Source organism: Myxine glutinosa, chromosome 1, assembly GCF_964187855.1.
Source record: "Myxine glutinosa chromosome 1, kmMyxGlut1.1, whole genome shotgun sequence".
NCBI classification, from domain to species: domain Eukaryota; kingdom Metazoa; phylum Chordata; class Myxini; order Myxiniformes; family Myxinidae; genus Myxine; species Myxine glutinosa.
Window position 1 is genome coordinate 423,903,586 of NC_136261.1, and position 8,507 is coordinate 423,912,092.

Consider the following 8,507-nt stretch of genomic DNA (forward strand, 5'->3'; position numbering starts at 1 on the left):
ACATTTGACATTTCGAAACAAATAAATTGATCCTTGAAAGTGATGTAAACTGATATCGAACTCAATTCACGGACAGTACTGTGTTAAACTTCTGTGCGTTTTCCAGAAATATCTCTTTATTTTGCACATTAGCCAAATATTTTTTTAACAAAAACAAAAGTTAAATTATGACTGGGATTACCGACAGTAAAATTACAGTTCAGTACTTCGTGTAACCCCCACGAGCATTCAGGAGAGCACGTACACGTTTAGGCATACTTCTCACGAGATTTGCCAAGGTTTGGACAGGAATCGCTTGCCATGCAGTGACAATAGTCTGCTGCAATTCACGCACAGAGGTCGGCTGCTGGTCCAAGTGGTCGATTTGACGCGTTAATTCTGCCCACAAGTTCTCGATCGGATTCATATCCGGGGACGTGGCAGGCTACTCCATATGCTCTACACCATGGTCAGCAAAAAAGTGTTGGATCATGGGAGCACGATGAGGCCGTGCATTGTCATCTTGGAAGACAAAGTTTCCTCGAAAGGCTGCACGAGCAAATGGAAGCAATGTTTCTTCCAGAATGGCCCTGTACTTGAACTGGTTCAGGTTTCCATTCAGAACAACCAGGCCAGTTTTGCCCCCTGCATGAAAAGCAGCCCAAACGGTCACCCCAGCACATCCAGCTTGGAGTCTTGACACTATACAATCTTTGTTGTAGGCTTCATGCACTTGTCTGCACACTCGGACGCGGCCATCTTGACGATAGACCAGAAATCTAGACTTGTCACTGAAGATCACATGATTCCAGTGTCCTGGCTGCCATTGATGGTGCTCTCTGGCCCACTGCAATCGGCGCTGGCAGTGTTGTCTGGTCAGGCGTGGCTTTCTCAGGGGACGCCTGGCATGATAGCCTGCTTGAACCAGTCATTAGTTGACTAGCCTTTTGGATACAGGCACATTTGTCAGTTGCCGCCACACAGCCCTGAGCCGATTAGCTGACTTGGTACGGCCATTGCGGACTAACCGGTGCAGATGGCGATCATCCCTCCTTGTGGTTCTGCGGAGACGTCCTGGCCTCGGTATTGGAGTAGGGATACCCCTCTGAGCATTTCGTTTCAGGATCTTTGACACCTGACCTTGAGTGATGCCATACTGCCGAGCAAGAACACGGTTTTTTTTTTTTTGTTTGTTTTTTTTTTTGGTAAACTGAATCGAGGCTCGTGAAAGAGCTGACATTTACTTCACAAACAAATCAAACCAGACAAACAATATATATAAAAAGAGGGAACGGAAGACAAGAGAAGGGGAAGCACACAAACACTTGGGAACACACCCTATTAAAGAGCAGGGAGATGTGTGGGAGGGAGAGGGCTTGGGGGAAGACACGTGGGAAGGTGGGGGGGGGGGGGGGGGGTGGGAGAAGTATAAAAACACAAGGACACCAAGGACTTACAGGACAGAAGTTGGTATTTCAAAAAAGTGGAATTGGGGTGATATTAGCTGGGATAGAAAAGATCAAGGTTTTGGATGGGGGAAGATAAGAGATGGTGGTGAACAGCTGTTTTAAAGACGTGGAGGGTGGAGTGGGATTGAAGAGAGTGAGGCAGTTTGTTCCAGAGGTGGGAGAAAAGAGGAAAGAAGGAGTGAAGGTGAGCAGAGAGTCTTGATTTTGGCAGTTTAACCATAAGAGGGTTGCAGGCAGATCTTTTGCGACCTGTAGGAATATTTGCGGGACAGAGCCCAGAGAGAGCTGGGGGGGCAAGGCCAGAGAGGAGTCGGTAGACTCCATGTCGTCGGCAGATTCATGCCATAATTTCGTAAAGCCACCACTCCATGACAAACAGCATTGTCGAGGTGACGGACCATCTCCAGAGGAAGCGGCAATAACTTTTGGAGATGTGCAGCAGTTGTTTTCCACTAATACAGAACGCAACAACCCTTGTATACCCGACTGTGAAGCCAATCATCAAATGCACCTGTCTGTACATTTTGCCACGCCACCTGTGATATCATCCTGTTGTTGACTTCTTGCTGCGACAGACAATCAGTGACATGGTTCTTTCAACAAATAAATGACCAAAGTGTAAAATAAACTCACCAGATTGATATACTGAGTTAAGAAAGTAAACCCAAGTCAAGAAAAAAAAAATATTCCATATTAAATGCCAAGTCTGTATAAAGGAAAGTTTTTGTTTGTTTGTTTGTCTGCGCAATCTAATCTCCTGAATGGTGAAAGATAGGATGAAACCTCTAATACATAAAATGTCGGGACAGGCACCGGCAAGGTTTTAGGCTAGGCGGCGAGGCCGGTTGAGGCCCACTTCGGCAGGACCGGGCCCATTTCACAATTAAAAGCTGAGCTGAACTATCGAAGTCAATCTTCTACGGCCGCTCTTAAAAGCTGAATCATGATCGTGAATTCATTAAAAAGGAACCAAAAATGTCAGGACGGGCCCCGGGAAGGTTATAGGCGAGGTGGTGAGGCCGGTCGAGGGCCCTTTCGGCCGGCTGGGCCCATTTCACAATTAAATGCTGAGCTGAATTATCGTAGTCAATCTTCTACGGCCGCGAGTAAAAGCTGAATTATGGTAGTAAATTCATTCAAAAAGAACCCGGGCAACACCAGGTGCGTTCGGCTAGAATTCTAAATAAATATATATATATATATATATATATATATATATATATATATAAATATATATAAATATATATATATATATATATATATATATATATATATATATATATATATACATATATATATATATATATGTATATATATATATATATATATTGTTACAGATCTGGGACGACGGCTCTCCCGTTAGCAAGGGGGGTTAACCCCTTGTCCGTTATACTGGCCGTCGCCGATCCTGGGGGTCTGTGACGTCACTGGTGGTCAGCCACGACCAGGGTAATCGGGCCAGACACCCAAAAAAAAGATCCCCCGAATACCTGCTTACCATGACCTTCCAACCAGCGAGGAGCCAGCCCCGCCCGAGTCGCGACGGTAATGGACACGCCGAGTGAAGCGGGTCACGACCCAGGCCATTAACAATTATGAACCCGATTATAGCGGTTTTAATCGTGCCACGTAGACCAATGGAAAGAAAAGACGAAAGCAACTGGAGGAAGACGAAAACAAAGCTTGGAGAAAGAGCACACATTTATTGTAACAAACACCAGAGGAAAAGAAAGATCAAAGCTGTACAAAGGTAGAAGGATGTAAAAAGAACACAGGGCAGCCTTATCTATACAGTCTTACTTATACCCAGGACAGAACAAAGACAGACTCACATGGGGATGATGACAGGAATGGCAGGAGAAGGTCCGTTCAGCTGGCAAAGGCGGCCGGTTGGGCTCATTCAGCCATCGAGGTTCCATTCCGACTTTGCGTCGTTGGTTTGGAGCGAACCTGACAACCGCTGGAACCAACGTGGTTGCGTCGACGCCACGACTCTCTCTCTCTCTCTGGGGATAATACTGGGATTTCCCTCGCAGGTAAGGCACGATTTTCTGCTGCGCGCTCGTCACCTCTGCTGGTCTCAAGCCTTCTCTCCTCCCATCTCCTCATGCACGATCCTCGAATGCATATATTAAGTGGGGTCCAGCCCACGTGCTCTGTTTGTCGCCTTATTTGGTAACGGAGCTGGCAGCTCCGCCCTTGTGGCGAGCCACGGCCACGCCTCTTCTCGGCGACCCCGCCTTCTTGTCCAATACAGAGCACCAAGGCCAGTGAGAGGGCGCGCACCTCACGCTTGTTGAGCTGTTTGCAGAGAGATAGAGAGTTTGCTGGGGTATGGCGTTATTGAAGGGGAGCTATCCTTATTTGTTAATGCAATGTGGTGTCAATCTAGTGGATACAGAGCCTTAATTAAACATAGAATAGGAAATAATTAGCAAGATGATTCTAAGATTGGCTGTGGGTTGCGATGGCCTAGGGTGCGATATTTAATAATTAATAAAAGGGGATTATATTACAAAGGGGGATATTTACAAGTGAAGGGGGGGGGGGGTCCCAAATCGGTAACACTGCACCGTTCTCTTTCCCAGGGCCATCCCTGGCCCGACAACTTTACTTTTAGTGTGGCACTTAGATGTAAAACCCTCTGATATTACACTGACCCTGAGTGCGACAGTTTTACCAGGGAATTAAATATGTCCCCCTGCCACGTTGCATTCTGTCTGAAAGACTTACACCCACAAACTAACCGAATTGCGGAATTAATTTCAAACTACACATTTACGGTGGGGAGCTTATTTACAAGAGACTACACTATTTGGTATTTACAACACTAACCCAGGACCTGTTGTTTTGGGAAACAAAATGCAGATGTTGTTTTTGAAAAGGAGAGGAAAGGCATGCATTGCACTGCACCGATACACCAACCCACGGGTGCTCTGAGGCATGCATTGATATGCAGCGCAACCTGAGAGTACCGATAAAAACACCAAACCTAAAATACAGCCATGCAGTTAGCACCATCCAGTGCACAGGTATTTCAAACAAAGTTCAAATGTCACTGGTGGTGTCAGCACGGCCGATGGTCTGCCGATGGCGATCTTCTGTCTTCTTACTTGGCTGGACTTCCTGGCATGCGGCCTATTTAGGACAAAGGGGGGAAAGCACAGAAAGGGCACAAATGTGTCCACCTTTTTTATTTATAGCCAACAGGGGCCGACTACGGGGTGGTCCACCTGTTAGGCTTAGGTTCCCCCTCCCAAAGTCCGCAAGCCAGCATGCTGACAGCAAAGATGCCAGGCCCCATCCCGTGGGGTCCATAAGTGGGTGGTGCTGGGCCACAAAACCCGTGGTCAATCCGTGGGTGGCCACACAGATCGTGTGGTCCATAGGTGTACCGGTCCAGGCAGCAGGCAGCGGAAGTGCGGGTACACAAATGCAGTGGCGGCACATCCTCCCCCCCAGTGCCCAGAGCGCACGGTCCTCGGGTGGGAGACAGGGAGACAGAAGACCGGTGAGTAATGGGTCAGGGCGCACGGGTACACATCAAAACAAGGCAATGCAGAATGAGGGGCACATGGGAGCGAGCTGAGAAAGGTTCGTCAATACGTACGCCGCCCACATGTGACCTTCACTGCCCCCATTGCCCCTCCCCGTATTTACGAAAACCTACACATTACACTACACCTTACAAATCTGTCGCTATCTGTCTCGTCTTCCCCATATTTCCCCTATACCAAATTTGTCTTCACTCCCACTAATCCAAAATTTGCCATCACCCAATTCATCATCAGTCCCTCCTAAGGAGGAAGAGATGGAATAACAAAGCACAATGACACACCCACGTCATGATGCGTCTCACATTCCAGACATTCGCACAACAAAAATAATAAAAACCAACAAACCACGGCATGGTGTGGAGCTTTATCACCTCAGGTGAGTGGATGTAGATGGTGCGAGGAGATTCTTAATCCTAACTACTTCCTAAATGACTTTAACACACTTTACACTACCCGGGGTCTTTCCCTGCCAATCCATTGGCCAACTTACACAATGGGTTCTAAAAACCAATTCCCATTGACCAAACTGTGGTGCTTATCAATTTGGGGTCTCACTCCCCCGATTCATCTCCCGGTGCCCTTGCACAATTTCCAGGCTGAGTCGTGTAGCTCTCCCAGCAGGTCTACCCACCTGCACACCTCCACCACTGTAGTTGCCACCCGAGCTTACCTAGCTCCTCACCCTAACCTATCTAACTGGGGAAGGCCCCTCCTGGCTCTGTCACCCCTCGGTGCCCTCTGGCACTGGGCTACCCGGGTCCGTCCTCCGGATCCTCGGGCCCCATCCACAACAACTCTACCGGCTCCCAGAGCCCACCTGCGGCCTCACCTGGCCGACATCCTCACAGTGGTGGAGTGCCCATCCAACTACACGCACTAACAGGCTACATGCCCAGCCATTTCCACGACACTAATGCACCCATTCAACCTTAATTCTTCCACCACGCTCCACAGATGCCAATATCCAACCACAATTTACCTATACCCTCTACCTAACACTTACACTACCCTCCCCGGGTATTCGTGATGGGGGTCCATTCTTCCCCCATTCACACCTTCGCACCATCCACTCCACTCCACAGTTTTCACCATACTCACTCCACGACCATCCATTCCATACTCCATGTATTCCACACTCCATGTATTCCACACAACCATTCTCCACACACCTACAGTTGCACACCTGTGCAATCACCTGGTGCCACCTGCACCCTCCTTCCTTCCTGGACCATTTGGTCAACACAGCACACATCACCATCACTCACTCAAACACTGCTCCATACACCTGTTCAGTTGCACACATGTGCAATCTCAATCGTTCTTCACTCACTGCTCCATACACTTCCACGCTCAATACACTTGCGATCCTCAAACACCATTGCCTCAGGCACCCAAATTCTCCCACGGTCACACACACATCTCTCCCGAGCATTGCCCCGCAATTCCTCATTTGCTCGATATCAACACTCACTCATACACTTCTCACAATACACTTCTGAATATACCTCCAACACTCACACGGCATCATCTGAACTACCTGGTGCCCTGCTAAAACTCGCTCTTCCCAGTCGCCCCTTATATTATTGCGCTCCCTCGTCATTATAATCCAACTACCCTCTCTATGTCCCCACTACCTGTTCAAAGTGGCTACTTAAACTTACAGTTACCTCTGGTCAATCTCTAGGTCCCTACACATGATATCCTAACCCTCCTGGGCTAGTTTTCACTGCCAACCCCATAACTAGTGCTCCTTTGCCCCCGCTGTGAGGGATGGCAAAGTTGCCATCCCACCACATCGGGCATCTCCCACTACCAATTTGGCTCAGCCAATTGCAATCAATCAAAAATTTGCCAATCATCTGCCAATCACTCTACCATTACCAATCATCAATCTGCCAATCCTTTGCGAATCATCAAATTTTTGCTTTTCTATTTCGGGTCCAAAACACTATCATCATCACAGTCCACGAAATCTGAGCCTCGGTGCGTCATGACGTCAGTAAAACTCGGCTTTGCAAAGCCGAGCAATGAACGCGGGTGGTTTGGTCGCCTGCAGGTTGAATCCGTCCGGCTTTCGGTTCAAGGGAGGTGGTTTGGTCGGGCCGAGATTCCACGCACCATCTCGGCGCGGCACCTTGCAGTCCCGGGCCCGATGGCTCAATCTCGCCCGGTCAGAACCCCACCCCCGCCAGGGGGCTCCGGTCCGCTTCCTCCTACTTGCCCTTGAACCGGACCGGTCACCTACCCGACAAGACCCGGACTCGACCATGTGGGGCGGGGCCAGGCCCGAATCGTGCGCGACGCTCCGAAGCGGGGCGACGCAGCATCGATCCGCGCGAGGCTTCGCATCCAACAAAGGGCGCCCCACGCGAAGCTTCGCATCCAGCAAAGGGCGCCGCGCACCGAGCGCCCGCTATCCGTCGCCCTAGCTGCTAACCCGGTCAACGTCGATGCTTCACTTGCATACGCAACCCGTTTCACACTCACAAAACCTGGCGTCTCGGCGCCTCCCACACACTGCGTCCATTCCACCACTGCACTCCTTGTTACACACCACACATCTCGCGCAAACTCGCCGTTCGCACACTTCCTTAACACACCTTGTGCACTGTCTTGCGCACTCTCCTCACTCGGTACGTACTCAGTACCACTCACCATGGGCGTGCACTCTTGCATCCACCCACTAACGCGCTCCGATGTGCCCTGCCACACACGTGTCACAACCAACTCAGGTGTGCGTTCTCACACACTCTCAACCATTCCAAGCATGCATCCTCACACCTGCTCCACCACCAACTCACTCTCCGGGTCACTCTCACCCTCGCACGTACACTCCGTATCGCTCTCACTCTCTGTGTCACACTCCATACACCCTGACGTGCATTCTCGCTCGCACTCGGTTTCACACTTGCGCTCCGATGTGCCCTCTCGCACTCGTGCCACAACCAACTCAGGTGTACACTCTCGCACACGTTCCACCACCACCTTACTCTCCGTGTCACACTCTGTACACCCCGACGTGCATTCCCGCTCGCACTCTGTTTCACACTCGCACTCCGACGTGCATTCTTGCTCGCACTCGGTTTCACACACGTGCTCCGATGTGCCCTCTCGCACTCGCGCCACCACCAACTCACTCTCCGTGTCACACTCCATACACCCCGACGTGCATTCCCGCTCGCACTCTGCTTCACACTCGCGCTCCGACGTGCATTCTCGCTCGCACTCGGTTTCACACACGCGCTCCGATGTGCCCTCTCGCACTCGCGCCACCACCAACTCACTCTCCGTGTCACACTCCATACACCCCGACGTGCATTCCCGCTCGAACTCTGCTTCACACTCGCGCTCCGACGTGCATTCTCGCTCGCACTCGGTTTCACACACGCGCTCCGATGTGCCCTCTCACACTCGCGCCACCACCAACTCACTCTCCGTGTCACACTCCATACACCCCGACGTGCATTCCCGCTCGCACTCTGTTTCACACTCGCGCTCCGAC